The 16,391-nt window shown below is 49.8% G+C and overlaps 1 long non-coding RNA gene across 2 annotated transcripts in view; it reads left to right on the top strand.

The window, feature by feature from the left end:
• Positions 1–9,589: 9,589 nt before the first annotated feature.
• LOC115851230 (uncharacterized) overlaps positions 9,590–16,391 on the top strand; it is a 153,066-nt gene continuing 146,264 nt past the window's right edge. For both annotated transcript variants that reach the window (XR_011376691.1, XR_011376690.1), the window contains exons 1-3: positions 9,590–9,603; positions 12,878–13,012; positions 13,912–14,054. This is a non-coding gene — a long non-coding RNA (uncharacterized lncRNA). The remainder of the gene's footprint in view (positions 9,604–12,877; positions 13,013–13,911; positions 14,055–16,391) is intronic.

The following is a 16,391-nucleotide window of genomic DNA, read 5'->3' as shown; positions in this document are numbered from 1 at the left end:
AGTTCCCCGGCACGACGCCCACGGCTCCCGGTGCTGGGCCTCACCTGCCTCTTCTCAGCAGGGTTTGTAACTGGGCCTGTTTTTGTAAAGATGTGAGGGGCAGCGAATGAAATCATTTCTTTATCTTGCGATTGGAAAGCACTGGACCCAGATACTGCTGTTCTGTGTAAATTAGGAAACCTTTCCAGGAAGTCTGGACACCAGGCTCACTGAGCACACGTGTGGTAAACTGTGTTTCTCTGGTCGGCTCCCACTTGAGCGGTCTCTTCAAGGCCTGGAAAGCATAGTGCTTTTATCTCTTCTAGCAAATTCGCTGTTCATCAAGAATTGGCCTCTTCTGCCTTAATTCTCAGTTGGGCTGCGTTTAAGTAGGCCTGCCACCTCTTGCGGGTTCTGTGCTTTGGTTGCTCTACGCGCTGGCCGGACGCCAGGCCTGGAGAGCAGGCGGCTTCTTCCTCAGAACTCACCTTCCGCCCGAGACGCAGCTTGGAGACAGACCTTCCAGGGCCTGGTGTCGTGTCTTGTCTTCCGTTTGCCAGATGAATGCAGTCAGCAAAGCTAGTTGCCTGCAAGGCGTTTTCTTGCCATTATCCACTGTCAAAACCTAGCGTAGGAGGGACGTTAGTGCACCAAACCTTCACTGATGGTTAAGCCATGGGGCCTCAGGTGTGCCAGGCAGTTTGCGGTGCAGAGTGGACGTTTCTGTCTTCAAACAATTTTGGGCCAGATTGTGAAGTTGAGGGTCGCACATAACGAAAGGTCAGATGGTGGAGGTGACCTAGGATCAGGGCAGGGCTGTGAGCTTGTTCAGCGACACGTTGGCATTTGAGCTGTAAATATTTAAAACGTTTTGTGCAGACACCTTTTGATGGTCACCCCCCATACCTAACAAACACCATCTTCACGTCAGGGGAAGGTAAACCAGGATGAGCAGGACGACACTTAGCACGTACAGTGTTTGAAGGAAGGCAGATGCTCCCGAAAGAGAAAATGATGAGCCTGGCATGGAGTGCGGACGCCTCTGCAGGGCCGGCCCGGCGGCGGGTGCGGCGGGGCAGCGTGTGCGGGGTGTGGGCCGTGGGGAGGTGGGGCGCCCCAGATGCTGCTTCAGGGCGTGACGGGGGTGTCGGCCTTGGTCAGTCTCATTTCTTCAGTCGCTGCTCCCGGGGCCAGGACCGCGGCGCTTCCCTCTCGGCTCAGCCCCTGAACTTTAGCTTCCAGCGTTATGCACAGGAAGTTCCAAATTCGGACCAGGAGATTATGTAAAGTAGAATTAATTTTAATAGAAACTATTTTCTGTGAGATTCATAGGACTTCTTAATAAACATAATAATTACCAGAACACTCGGTGCCTGGTCTTCCCTCACCGATTCCCCCAGAGCCGGTCTGCCCTAGCCGAGCTGCAGGGTCCCCAGGGCCCAGTGACCGCGGCCGCGTTTTGCACTTGGCAGGCGCGTGTCATCATCGCGGTGTCCGAGGACAGAAGCTTCGAGGTACGGGACGGGCGTTAGACTGTGGTGGTGTGTGAACGATTTGTGTTGTGCTTTTGGTTCGTGGTCACTGCCACACGCGTAACGTCCGAGGGGTGACTGTCCTGGACTCAGCCCGATGTCTTGGCTGCTTGCTGGGCGGCTCTGGGGGCCGGGGCTCGTGGCACGTTCTGGTGGCCTGGCATTCCAGGTGGGCTGAGTCAGTGACGGGACCCTCCTTCTCCTGGAATCCAGGGCCCTGGAGAGCTAGCACCTTAATTTACCTCCACAGTATATCCTAGGGGCCCAGCAGCAGGGCCACTTTCCAATATCGAAAGATTCATTCAGAGCTAAATTAGGCTTAAGAAGGAAATAACGCAAAACGCAAGCTCAGTTCCCATCCACCTCCGAGTCAGTGCACTGTGAGTATTTTCTAACTGACAAAGTGAGGATGTCCTATGTTGTGGCTGAAGAAAAGTTGGGGGTGATTAACAGGCATCTGCAGAGAGAGCGAGAGAGGAGAGAGATTGTAAAAATGCTTCTGTTGTCACCTTGAAATTTCGCACTTGCAAAAGCTCTGCAGCAGGCTGCTGGGGCCAGAACCCCAGCTCGCCACTTACCAGCTGCTGCTGACAGATTAACCGAGCTCGCCTGACCCCTCTTATCTGGAAAATGGAAATGATGGCCTCCGTCTCCTCAAGGGGTGTGAGAATTAGAGCGGATGTTTGGAAAACAGGAGGGTGCGCCTGTCGCTTAGTAACTGGTCCTTTCTCGTCAGGATACAGGTGACAGTGACCTTGTCCCCTCTTCTCGGCAGTGTTGATGAAGTGCTGGAAATGTCTCCTACCTTCTCTTGTCTGGGGCTTCCAAACCTATAGGTTGTTATTTTTGGAAATGTTTATTTCCTGTATGTATGATGCTGATATCTTTAATTGTATTTCTGTAGTTTTATTATTTATATGCTTATTATTTTGTCCTTTAGATAACCATTCACATAAATTAACTTGTAATTTGGTAGAAGTATTAGTTCAAACTATAGCAATAATGGCAAAATTTTTACCTCTTCTAAAGAAACGTGTGTCTGTCCAAAGGTTTGGGACCATCGTATGGAATCATTAACATACAGCTCATCAGTGTTAACAGGTAACTTAAAACTTTTACCTGTTTTCTGTCCGTGGGCTATGTGTAACCTAATACATACATGTTAACCTGTAAGCCAGAGCTGTGACAGTCAAGGCGGTCTGAATCCATTTATCAGTCTCAGGGATAGAGCATACTTCTTGGAATTATGTTGGAATTATTTTCCTGAAATTAACTATGGGGACTTTATTTGACTGTTAAGAAAACAATTATAAACTTGATTTTGATGTCATCTATAAAGTTTATTTAGGACGTGCAGTGTTTTCAATATTCATGTATCCTAACTCTCCTTCTAAATCCTTGACACTCTGGATTCACAGTAAGTTTTAAATGAAATGACATCCTAGGCAACGATTTAAAAAAGAGACATTCATTTAATTGCTGTTTTCACCACTAATTCCGTAGTCTTATTGTTTCTTACTTAAGAATCGTTGTTGCTGCGTGTTTAATGTTGTTTGGTGCTATTCTCACTCCGGGAGTTAGTGACTCATGGAGGGGCTGGGATGACCCCCCCAGGCTTCCCCCGGGCCGTTCCGACCACTGTCTTCCCACACTCATGCACTTTCCAAAATTTCTGTTCACTTACAGTTTCTACTTCCTGGTGAAGAACTTACTTTGGAATAGTTCACATGTGACTAAAAGAAATACCATCAGTAAAAGTGCTGGCTCCCAGTTTAAACTCCGTCAGCCACCTTTAAAGCTAAGAACGCACGTGCCCCCTCCAATAGCCTCTCCCCCCCTGAGTCTCCTTGTGGACCAGCGAAGGCTGCAGCCGGTCACGGGCTGTGTGGATGGCCAGGTGAGAACCACAGGCTAACTCCAGTTTTCAGACGTTGTTATGACTAAGTGAACACGTGCACAAAGGTCTCTGTTTCACTATTGCTTTGTATCCTTTGCTGAGGCCGTACCTCCAGCGCCTGGTGGGGTTTTCATACCCGCGGGGCCTCGCCTGCAGAGAGGCTCGGTCCTCTGTAAAATCGCGTACAACCACTAGTGTCAGATTTATATATTTTGAGAAATTTGAAGATACTTGATATTTTTAAAAACTTAGTTTTGTTGACTTAAAAAAATATGCACAACGTGAGAGCTGTGAGTTAAGTTTTATTTGGGGCAAAATGAGGACTGCGGCCCGGGACGTGGCATTTCAGGTAACTCTGAGAACTGCTCCGACCAGGCGAGGGGCTGGGAGGCTGAGGGCCAGGGTATGCAGGAGTTTGGCAGCAAAGGGCAGCTAGTCGGAACCTCAAAGGATTATCGTTAAATAAAGAAATCCAGGCATCTCAAGTTAAGGAATTCAGCGCTTTTCTATGTATGGGAAGACGCAAGAGTCTGGCCTCAGTGAAGTCATTCCTTTGACGTGACCTCAGCTACCTGGGGCCAGTATTTTCGCGCTGAGTCGCCTCAGGGCTCGCCGCAGGGAGTGGCTGCAGCCTGATGGCTGCTAGACGGCAGCTTTCTTTTCAGCCCTGAGCTTCCTCCGCTCAAGTTGCAGGCAGGGCTGCAATCTTTGGTGACTGTGACATCCTTTGTTTATTGATATGGCAGGAAATATTCCATTTATAAATATTCCATTTACCAGATTTTAGGTGAGCAATTGAGGTTTACTTCACAAAGCATGGATACTGTTCTCTTTTAAAAACAGTGGCTGTTGATATAACTTGGGAAAGACCTCGCGTGAGGAGGTAACCCAGGTCTTCCTCCTGTGCGTCTCCTTGGCTTTCACATCGCACTCTTCTGATGCTTCTGTCCCCAGACCGGGGGGAGGGGGTCCCCCAGGAAGCCAGTCAGCACGACACCAGCGGGGGTCCCACAGTTAACCCAGTTCCGACACTGTCTACCTGGAGGTGGTTAAGGGCTCAGTCCCACGAGACTGCCCCTCACTTCAGATGCCAGTCGCAGGTAGCGGGTCCCCAGGTCACCCACAACTTCGCCTGACTCAGCTGCAAATCAGAGGTTCCCACGGCCCCTTCCTCTGCTTGATTAATACAGGCGAGCAGCCAGAGGAAGAGCTACCAGGGCAAGGTTTGGGGGCGTCCTCAGCACAGGAGCTTCTGTTCCCATGGACGTGGGGGGCATCGCACCCCAGGGAGGATGTTGTCGCCCTCCTGGATCTCCCTGAACCTGTACTTCTGGGGTTTTTACGGAGGCTCATTGCTTAGGCAGGATTGATTCGATCCTTGGCGGTGGGTGATAGAAGTCCGTCTCCAGCCCCTGCACCCCTCCCCCGAGGTCAGCAGTGGTTCCCCGGCAACCAGTCCCCATCCTTAGGTGACCTGAGGGCTTTCCAGAAGTCACCTCATTAACATAACAGGCGACACCGTGGTCACTCTCATCAGGAGATTCCAAGGGTTTTAGGAGCTCCGTGTGGGCTACGTCCGCCGTGCTGTGTTTGGAGAGACCAGGCGTGTGGTGCTGGGGACGGGAGCACACCGTGCTTGGTCCAGTGTTTTGCAGAAGACGAGTGACCGCTGGGTTGTGTCTGCACCTCAAGTCGGCACTGCCCCCCAATGTGCCGTTAGGAGGACGCCCCCGGGTGGGGGCATGAGGGAGGGAAGGATTGGAGGCCAGAGGAGAGCAGCCAGGGCACCGCCTCTCACCCTGTCAGCTCCCTGCTCACTCTTCTCCTTGGCTTCCTGCTTTGCATCCGACCACCTGGTGAGAGTCCTGTGTCTACACGTGGTCTTGCGTGTCTAGACGTGTTTTGCTTTTCCAGCTTCGGACCTTCGGTTTGGTGGAAGGACACCATTATCACTGTGTGACACACGTTGACCTGAGGAAAGAGAGAGTTTCCGCACCAGTGGGGTGGAGTCCAAGCCATGCACCTGGCCAGGTGATGCCCTGCAGACCTGCCCACGGGGCTCAGGCCCACAGCGACCCCCTCCCTAGCAGGGGGTAGAGGGAGGGGGAGGAGAAGCCAGGGTCCCGGACGAGGCAGGTCCTGTGGGAGCGGCGGGGTGGGGCGGGTGGAGGCCTGTCTTAGTGGACAGCAGGCCGCGGCTCTCCAGCCCGTTGGCAGTGTCACAGCGGGGGCTGCCCAGGGGTCCGCGGCTTTTCCACTGAGCCCGCTCGTCACCCCTCCGTCCCCACGCCTGTCCCCGTCGCCAGGTGCCGAGTGTCTGCCGCTCTGCCCCCGGAGGAGCTGGGGAAGCTACTGCTTTTACTGTTTAATCCCGCCATGGATTCTCTTTCCTAGGCACCTGCGTCCTTCACTTTCTTGTTACAGCAGGTGTGTCTCTGCTCTGCTCGCCTTCAGATTTATCGTGGTTGGTGTTCTTTCAGTTTGTGGTATATGTGTGTATATATAGGTAAATGGCTGTAAGCGGTTTCTTTTTAAAGCAGGTCAGAAATTGCCTTTATCCGTTAGATCTATGTTTTCCTAATGTGTTTGCCTTGGCTTTCATTATTTCTTGTGTAAATACTCATTTATTATGAAGTAGTAAGCCCACTTTAGGAATTCACAGTTATCTCTAAGTAGACCACTTCCTCCTCACCCCCTTTCTGTGGATCTGTCCTTGAGACTCCATCTCTCTCCCACAGGCCTCATGATATAGGGTCTAATGTTTATTTCTAACCTTGTGCTTTATAATGTATAAGCCTAAGGATTTTTCTTGTTTCGTGATCTGAGCTTTCCAGCAACATGTATTTCCTACAACATCCCACTGGGTCAGCTGTTAGCCTTGACCTTGACTAATCATTTTAACGTCACCTCTCAGATTGTCAGTAATTCTGTCCCTAGAAGACAGTCAGCCTCCCTCCACAAAGGCACCGGACACAGGAGAAGAGATTGAAGTGACACTTCCTGTCCTGAGCCTGGCGCCCTGTGACTGTGGTTTGTAAGTACCATGGACTCCGCCACGGCCGTATGGAGAAAGCCTCCTTCCTAAATTAGGTTCATTGTTTTTCTAGAACGATTAAAATAAACCGAATTATCTTTGTCTGACATAACCATAAGTGTAAGTGTTCTTAGGACTGCATATTTTATGTCTTAAGGTTGATAATCTCAGCCAGTTATTTTAAAGTCTATTTTATTAAAAAAGCGAGATTAATTTTCTTCACCCAAATCTAGGCAGATCTTGACTTCTGCAGTAGGGCAAAGGGTGATGTCGTGACCTCGTTCCCCTTGGCTCCACACAGAGTTTGGAGAGCTCTGGAGATGACTGAAGAGCAGCCTCTGGCCCTGCTGGTGTGGGAGACCTGAGGAGGCTGCTGGTGCGGCTGCAGCCCTTCTGTGCTTGCGCAGCAGACAGTCATGTCTCTGCACAGGTGCCCCTGCCTGGTCCGGAACAGCGCCTGGCCCGAACTTGAGCTGACTAGTGGGTCTGAGGCCTTGGGTCCCCACCGTCCCTCAGGGAGCAGTGATCCCACTTCTGCTCAGACTCGCTTGGTCTCCCTGGGGCTGGTGTTGGAGGCTGAGGACCCGATAACAGCCTGGGCAGTGGCTGAGGCTGCTGTTTGGCTTCATGCCAAGGCGCATGTGGGACAGAGGTGTCTGTGGAGGCCGTTCTGAGTCCAGGTCTGATGAAACCAGAGGCGGCTGATCAATCAGATTACAGCCTGCGTCTAGTTTGTAAACGGAAAAACAAAGAAGAAATGGCAGATCTGTGTGTGCCTTGATGTGCACGCTGCTGTCAGTCAGTCTCCAGCCTGTCAGCACCGCCCGGCAGGGTCTTCTGTGCAGCCGTCACGCAGGCATGGAGCCCGCCTGCGGGGAAGCCCACCTGTGTGGGGTCTCGCGGGGGCCGATGTGCTGACCTCCTGTGACGTCAGGGGGGAGAAAAACCTCCGTCCAGAGTTGAGTTGGGCCCAGCTTGTGGCCCTTTGAGCTCCCTGTCTTCCCTGGACAGTGGGTGTCTAGGAAACCCAGACCCTGGGATGTGCTGAGAGGTTATAAGTGATCGGACTGGCCCCTGGGACACAGGCAGAGGGACCCTCAGGTCGCCAAGGTTGTGCATCACCTGTTCCTCTCATGTGGGTCCAGCGCAATTCTCGGTGCCCTGGAGCTGGGAAGATCAGGACACTTTTTTCTCTTTTTCTTTTAAAATTAGTCTTTCTTCTGAGAATGCCAGCTGCTTGCAGACTGGAAGCTCAGCGGGTTTATTCATATTTAAGTTGGCAGACTTTGAACTGGAGGCCATTTTACGTTGCAAGGGTAAGACCTACGTTCAAAGGATCTTTGGTGTGAACTTTGTGTAACTTTAAAAGTTTGCTTTGCCTGCCACGTGTGGAGGTCAGAGGTGAGGAGGACAAGATGCGCTGGTCCCCAGCGCCAGCTGCTCTCACCAGGCTGGCGGGTTACCGCCACGCCGCCCTGGCCTCTCCTGGCGTCCCCAGTCCCGCTGGCAGCCCGGCGCCCTCCCTCTTTGTCCTGGGGCTCGGCCAGGCCGCGTCAGGGACCCTGAAGTCGGCTCTGCCCGTGTTCTTGCCGCAGTCTTCGTGTGGTGCCTGGTCACCCTCACACCTGTCAGGCTGAGCGACGTCTCCTCGCCCTTCCTGGTGTCCGCTGAGCTGCGGGGATGACCGACTCCTGCCCGCCCCCCCGGCCCCCCATGGGCCCTACAGCCGAGGCCACTTCTGAGCCGACTGCCTGTGCCCTGCGCCCTGAGGGATCCCTGCCGGCCTGGGGTGGGGCCCAGGCCACACCTCACCTCCTCGTGGGACGTCACCCCTCCCTTGTCATCTGTCCGCTCATGTGACAGTCCCTGAACTCTCCAAGCCTCCACTGGCCTCAGTGCCCACGCCTGCCCCCCTATCCCTCTGGTCTATCCTTTAAGACCCAACTGGATGTCCCCTAGACCCGGCTCTGTGTTCTCACAGGGACGCTGCGCTTCCCAGCACTTTCACAGCCGTGTTATGTGTTTAGTCCGCGGGCTTGGGCCGGGTCAGCTCTCCGTGGGCCGGGCCTTGAGCTGCGGGCCCCAGTGGCAGGGCCTGTCTGCTCCCTCCTAATGTCCTGGTGTCCTGATGTCGAGCCCCCGGCCCCAGCCTGTGTGCAGCAGGCACTCAGGGAGACCGCAGGGAGCACCCCTGCCATATTGCTTGTTTGTTCCTCCTTGCTGGAAATTAAGATTTCAGGAGCCTCCGCATTCACGTTGCTGGCTCGTGTGCTGTGATGAACAAAACCAGTGGTCGTGAGGTGAGTCGTAGCCATTCACTGTGCGTAGAGTCTGCACAGTGCACCTGTCTGTACTGTGCTTTATCCTTCTTTTCTCCCAACGGCGCTGTAGTGGCTGCTTACTGAGACTGTGGGTGTGAGAGTTCAGGGGATCACACGGGGCTCTGCAAGCCGTGTGACTATCAGCACAGCTAAAGCTGTGTCCACAGTTCGAGTTCATCATTAATTCTCTCACGACCGGTCCGTGCAGGCCTTCTGCTTGCTCACATACATGTTCGAAAATCAGATGGCCCTGGTGGAGGTCGACCCTGCCGCCCCGGTGAGGTCTCAGCAGCGCCCTGGTGTGGGAAGGGATCTGTCAGTGCCACCCCGGTACAGTCTTTCAGGAAGGTTGTGTACGTGTGGGTTTATCACTCGGGAGAATTTAGATTCCTTTTTATCTTAAGAAATAGAAGTAAAGTTTAGTAAACTCCCAGCTATACCAGCAATAAAGAAATTATTGCTCACACCATGGCTCCTATCTTGTTTAAAACTAAATGGCTTGTGGTTTATTTTCATGTGAAACATTATTTTATTTCAGGATAGAAGGTAGACTTTACAACAGGACTTTTATTAAAAATAGGAATTCATTTTTTAGCAGGATAAGAATAAGCTTGACGGTTTTCCTCACTTCCAAATGCTGCACATCTGTATCTGCATGAATTAATCGTCCAAAACTGCCTTTAAGTTGCACGTCTCCTTGAAATAACTCCGTCATATAAGTTTGCTCTCATAGACCAGTTTTGTGTTTTTATTTTAGCTCCTGTGTCTTATCGACTCCTCCGCTGTATTTTGGACTTGTTAAGGAAAAAAGTACTAAGCCGGCTACTCACAAACAATCTGGTTAGTGTAATGTAGTCTGAAATACAAAATGCAGAGGGGTTCCTTGTCTGAGTTACCTTTGTTTAGCTTCGCTCTGTCGTTTTGTGAATTTACGTTCGTCGAAGTGCAAATTCAGCGTTTTCTTCTTCCTTCACTCCTTCCTTTCTGTGCCTCTCGCGTGTTTTCACACGGTGTTTGTGGTGGGGAATGTGCTGACGTTTCTTCTCCTGAGTTGGGTATAATTCACAGGAATTCAAAACGTGAAAAATACTGGTGGTGGTTCCTTAGTGGCCAGCACAGAGTAGACTTATTGTGAGAAAAGTTTGTTCTTGTTTCCCTTTGCTGAAGAGTTTCACATTTTATTTATTTATTTATTTTATTTTATTTTTATTATTATTTTTTTTTGCGGTACGTGGGCCTCTCACCGTTGGGGCCTCTCCTGTTGCGGAGCACAGGCTCCGGACGCGCAGGCTCAGCGGCCACGGCTCACAGGCCCAGCCGCTCCACGGCATGTGGGGTCTTCCCAGACCGGGGCAAGAACCCGTGTCCCCTGCATCAGCAGGCTGACTCTCAACCACTGCGTCACCAGAGAAGCCCAAAGAGTTTCACATTTTAAAGCGAATCTCAGACATGATGCTACTTCTGCGTCCTGCATGTGCATTTCTTTTAATTTTTAAAATTATTTATTTATGTTTGGCTGTGTTGGGTCTTTGATGCTGCGCACAGGCTTTCTCTAGTAGTGGCAGGCGGGAGCTACTCTTCGTTGCAGTGCATGGGCTTCTCATTGCGGTGGCTTCTCTTGTTTGGGAGCACGGGCTCTAGACGCGCAGGCTCAGTAGTTGTGGTGCATGGGCTTAGTTGCTCTGCTGCATGTGGGATCTTCCCGGACCAGGGCTCGAACCTGTGTCCCCTGCATTGGCAGGCGGATTCTTAACCACTCACCACCAGGGAAGTCCCTGCATGTACATTTCTAAAGCACACTGCCGTTTCCTTACCCAGCTTCGGTGCCAGCATATCCGCACCAGCAGGGATTCTTCGGTGTCGTGTATTAGCCAGGCTTTTCACCTTTGAGTATGATATTAGCTGTGGGTTTACCGTAAGTGGCCTTTGTTATGTTGAGATATGCTCCCTCTATACCAACTTTGATGAGAGTTTATCATGAATGGATGTTGAATTTTGTTAAATGCTTTTCCTGCATCTATTGAGATGATCATGTGATTTTTAGCCTTCCTTTTGTTAATGTGGTGCATCACATTGATTGATTTGTGAATAGTGAACCATCTTTGCATCCCTGGAATAAACCCACTCGATCATAGTGTATGATCCTTTTTATACATTGTTAAGTTCAACTTGCATATATATATATATATACATATATATATATATATTTTTTTTTGCAGTACACAGGCCTCCCACTGTTGTGGCCCCTCCCGCTGCGGAGCACAGCCTCCGGATGCACAGGCCCAACGACCATGGCCCACGGGCCCAGCCACTCCACGGCACATGGGATCCTCCCAGACAGGGGCACGAACCCGCGTCCCCTGCATCGGCAGGCGGACTCCCAACCACTGCGCCACCAGGGAAGCCCTCAACTTACATGTATTTTGTTGAGGATTTTTGCATCTGTATTCATCAGTGATACTGGCCTGTGATTTTTTTGTAGTATCTTTGGCTTGGGGATCAGGGTAATGGTGGCATTGTGGATGAATCTGGGAATGTTTCATCTCTTCAAGTTTTTGGAATAGTTTGAGAAGGATAGGTATTAGCTATTTATATGTTTGGTGGAATTCCCCCCTGAAGCTGTTCAGTCCTGGACTTTTGTTTGCTGGGAGTTTGTAAATTACAAGTTCAATTTCACTGCTAGTGATCCATCTATTCAGATTGTGTATTTCTTCCTGAATCAGGTTTTGAAGATTGTATGTTTCCAGAAATTTGTCCATTTCTTCTAGGTTGTCCAGTTTGTTGGTACATAACTGTTTAGAGGATTCTCTAATGTTTTTTTCTATCTCTGTGGCATTGGTTTTAATTTCTCCTCTTTCATTTCTTGTTTTTGTTTATTTGGGTCCTCTCTCCTTTCTTCTTGATGAGTCTGGCTAAAGGTTTGTCAATTTTGTTCTATCTTTAAAAAAAAAATCTCGTTTCATTGATCCTTTCTATTGTTTTTTGGTCTCGATTTTATTTATTTCCTCTCTGATCTTTATTATCTCCTTTCTTTTGCTGACTTTGGGCTTTGTTTATTCTTCTGTTTCTAATTCCTTTAGATGGAAGTTTAGGCTGTTTACTTGAGATTTTCTTGTTTCTTGAGGAAGGTCTGTGTCACTTTAAACTTCCCTCTTAGACCTTATTTTGCTGCATCGCATAGATTTTGGAAGGTTGTGTTTCCATTTTCATTTGTCTTGAGGTATTTTCTGATTTCCTCTTTGATTTCTTTATTGACCCATTTGTTTTTTAGTGGCATGTTGCTTAGTCTCCACATGTTGGTGCTTTTCTCATTTTTCTTCCTGTAATTGATTTCCAGTTTTATGATATTGTGGTTGGAAGAAATGCCTGATAGAATTTCTGTCCTCAGTCTCTTGTTGAGACTTGTTTTGTAGCCCAGTACGTGATTTATCTTGGAGGAGGTTCCATGTGCACTTGAAAAGAATGTGTATTCTGCTGTTTTTGGCTGGAATGTTGTAGATATCTATTAAGGCCAACTGCTCTGTTGTGTCATTTAAGACTAATGTTGCCTTATTGATTTTCTGTCTGAATGATTTGTCCACTGATGTCAGTGGGGTGTTAAAGTCCTTACCATTATTGTATTGTTGTCAATTTCTCCCTCTGTATCTGTTACTATTTGCTTTATATATTTAGGAGCTCCTGTATTGGGTTCATATATGTTAATGAGTATAATATCCTCTTGTATTGCTCCCTTTATCATTATATAATGCCATTCTTTGTTTTTTTTTATAGCCTTTGTTTTAAAGTCTGTTTTGTCTGATACGATTACTGCTACTCCTGTGTTCTTGTAGTTTCCTTTGCATGAAATAGCTTTTTCCATTCTCTCATTTTCAGTCTGTGTATGTCTTTAGCTCTGAAGTAAGTCTCTTGTAGGCAGCATATAGGTGGTATTTCATGGTTTTGAATAAGAGTTTATGTATGTATATATATATAAATTTATGTAAACATATTAATAAATGTTATGGAGTAAAGTTATACATGTAAATAGGGAAACATTCACCTTGTTTCTGGTTTATTTTTTATTTCTAACGCCACTTTGGACTATCTCAATTATTTTCTCTTATCCTCCTTGAAGTGAGGAGTGCCCTTTGGAGAGTCCTCTGTCAAGCAGGCTCATCAGGCAGTTTGCCGTGGCCCACGACCGAGCTGCCGTGCTCTGTGTTCAGTATTCAGGTGCACAGTCCAGCCGGAGCCACGCTTCTCTGCATTTGTAAGAGTCTCTTACCTGCCCACTGTTCCATTTTAAACAGATTTTAAAAATCTTGGTTACTTGAAGTTATATGACATTGTTTGAGTCGAGATTAAAATCAAAACTCACTTCCCCTGGAACGTTATTAGAATTAGCCCAGAGCGTCTGTGTGTGCCCTGCAGTTCCTGCAACACGAGCACTGGGTCCAGGTCTGCACTCCGTGTGTGGGGCCGTCTCCTTCATAAGCTCCAAGGGAGCCTGGCAGGAGGGCTGCACATAGAGGCTTATTCATAGACAAAGGGAAGCTGCAGGATAGCCACCAGCTGCCCCCTGGAGGCCTGGTCTTCTGCTTCCTCAGTGGGTTGAGCCCTTCCTCCCCCAGGTGGAGTAGGGCACGCAGGGCCGGGCACTCTTGGCCTCGTGGCAGCACCGTGATGTCAGGTGCATCAGAATGCCTTTAATTCCTTTCTGGGACCTCAGCAATTTTCTCGGTGAGGTTTGGAAGAAGTTGGGAGGCAGTTTTCATCCAGGCAGCTTCACTCTGAGCTCTTCTTTTCAGAAGTAAACGTCATTTCTGCTCCCTAGATTTGCTTACAGGTGAGAACATGCCTTTGCTCCCAACCCAGGGTCTGTCGTGCACCAGCACCCCCTCACCCTAACCTCCATGAGTGCTTGCCATCTGTGCAGAGCAGATCCCTAAAGCTCACGGTTATTTATAACTGTGCTGACTTCCTTCTGTTTTTCATATAATTCTAGCCAAAGACGTGTTTTGAATAATTTTAGGAAATTAGATATGTAGTGTTATCAGGAAACTGAATATTTTTGTGATACTCAACGTGCTTGCTTACAGAGTGTTTGATTAAAAAGTGGGCCCTCAAGTTTGAATGTTGGATCTATAACTGATTTCTCCCTTGTTTTAGGGAACTGTTCACATGGAATGGCTTAGGCGAGCATACGCCTCTCAAGAGCTGTTGAGTGGGCGGCCTGGGCTCAGACCTGCGTCCTGGGCGTGACCCTCGGCTCCCCGCCCTCAGGCTCCTCGCTGTAGAAGTCGGGCCATGACGTGAGGCACCCGGCGGGCCCTCGGTGGCCGGGGATGGGGAAAGTGTTGTTACCTGTTTCAGGCTTCCTCACTACCTGAGGAAACGAGCACCAGGTTAACTGGAGATTCTACATTTTATCTGCTGCAAGTGTGGCTCCTCTGAGTTATGATTTATAAGGAGCTCCTCTCACGTTTTTAAGCAGGAGATGGACGGCAGCTGGCCTGTGGCTTAGTCAGCCACTTGTCCCTGGTCTTCAATGACGATCTTCAGTGATGATCAGGGACACCTGCTGTTTTTTCAGGTAAAATGTAGAATTTTAGTTCATGTGGATTTATGAGTGGGCCTTGTTACCAAACTAGGTCCGTTTGCCAGACGCTGAGATGCCGTGGGGTTATTCATGACGAGACGGGAGAGCACATCTCAGATTCGCTCCCCAAGGCTGGGGACTGAAGTCCCAGTAACCAAGGAACCCGTACGTCAGAGGCGTTACCTATAGCGCTGGCTAGGGAGTCAAAGATCAGGCGAGCTTGGTCAGGACGCGTTACCCGTGAGGGTCCTGACCAGCTCTTCCCTCACCTGCTGTTCTGTAGGACGAGCTCGAGGGTTTCTGTTGGTCACCCATTGCTGTTAACCCTGTGGGCATGGTTTCTGGACAGGCCTTTTAACCCTATGGGGCATGGTTTCGGCCTCATTATGGTCCTGTTATTAGTTGCTAAGTGCAACTCTCGTTCCCTTCAAGACGAGGACAGACTAGAACCATGGCTTGAACTGGGGAATGAAATGATGAGATTTAACAAACCAGATTCCACTGAGCTCCGCTAGACCAAGAAGGGTGAGTGTAATCTGTGAGACCGGAACCGTGGGCATATTTGTGGCAGGGGCCCCGAGGTTTTGGGGGAGTGACGTCGTCTTACAGACGGGACAGAAACATGGTTTGGAAGTCGGCAGCGCTTGTAAATAAACATTTTTATGAACGGAACAAGGCAAAGAACCTCTTTAAGCAGGCAGGCTTGAGCTGAGGGCAATGATGTTAAAAGCACTGCCGCTTTGGCCTTGTAACCGGGACCTGCAGGCTCCTGGTCCTAAACCTTGAGGTCTCGCCCCTCTTCGTGAGGCTCCTGTGCTGCTTGCATTGCTTCAGAACATACACTCGGTAGCTATTGTAACAACAGCCGAAAAAGCAAAATAGCTTTCACTAGTCCGTGCGTTTTTGCGAACTATAGAGGAGGAACCAGGGGTCACTGGCCCCAGCCGGTGGGGAGGCCACACCCGGCAGTGGGTGAGAGCACGCCCTGGCCTCTCTCCGGGTTCCCGGCCTCGGCTCTTCCCAGAGTCTGCAGCCGGCTCCGGACAGAGGGAAGGAGCGGCCCTTCCCAGAGTCTGCAGCCGGCTCCGGACAGAGGGAAGGAGCGGCCCTTCCCAAGGGCAGACCAGGGCCTGGGGGCCGTGCTTCTTGCAGCGTCTCTTTTCCTCACCCACCCAGCCTCTAGCCCATGTAATTCCAGGACGGCCCGTGGCTCCGCCGGGCTCAGTGCCTGTGTCGGGAGTGCGCTCTTAGGGGCCCTTGTGCACGTACACCGGGCAACCCCCATGATGGGTGTCCACGGTGATTGCGTTGGTTGTGGACGTCTCTCTGTGGATTTTATTGTTGGCAAAAGGGCTTCTGCTGAGTTAAGAAAATGCAGTAGATAGTCCAGCTTGCATTTTAAAATGGGCTCTATTTCCATTTTGGGGAAAAGAGTCATCATTAGCCCCCTTTCCCGTTATCAGCACAGCATTTTACCCCATGCGGGTAGTTGGTTAATGGGCACACGGTTCAGCTTTGAAAATAGGATTGGTCTCTCAGCGTTTACCCGGAAGGCAGGAAAGTGGGTTTTTGTTTCCATCATCGTCTAAGGGAAATAGGAGAAGTGTGTTCTGGATAGTTTGATTGTGGTCAGTATTAGGTGCTAAGTTAAAATTCCCTCCTGGAGGACCTGACCTCTGAGAGCACAAGCAGGTGGTGTGTCCCGTGTGAAAACCACGGATCACAATGATATTTAATTTGCTAACAGGGTCTGTGTTTATGCTTTAGGCTTTAGAACGTCGTTTCCCACCACACGCTGCTGTCCGGCACGGAGACGTGGGGAGCCCGGCCCCATGCCTCCCCTTAGCCTGCGCCTGGCACCGGGCAGACGCGGGGACAGGCTGGGTGGGTCTGAACGCGTCCCTGGGGGGCCCACCCCCTCTCATGTCGGGCTGAGGGCAAGGGGTGTAAAGCCAGATTAAAGTAATTAAAATTTCATTAAGTATTATGGAATTGTATGAACACGAATTCTTACAAAAGGATGCAACTGAGCTGAGAACTCTTGCTTCTG

The sequence above is a fragment of the Globicephala melas genome, chromosome 14, assembly GCF_963455315.2.
Source record: "Globicephala melas chromosome 14, mGloMel1.2, whole genome shotgun sequence".
In the NCBI taxonomy this organism is placed as follows: Eukaryota; Metazoa; Chordata; class Mammalia; order Artiodactyla; family Delphinidae; genus Globicephala; species Globicephala melas.
The sequence above is the reverse complement of the archived record's forward strand: the minus strand, read 5'-3'. Positions and strand labels throughout refer to the sequence as shown.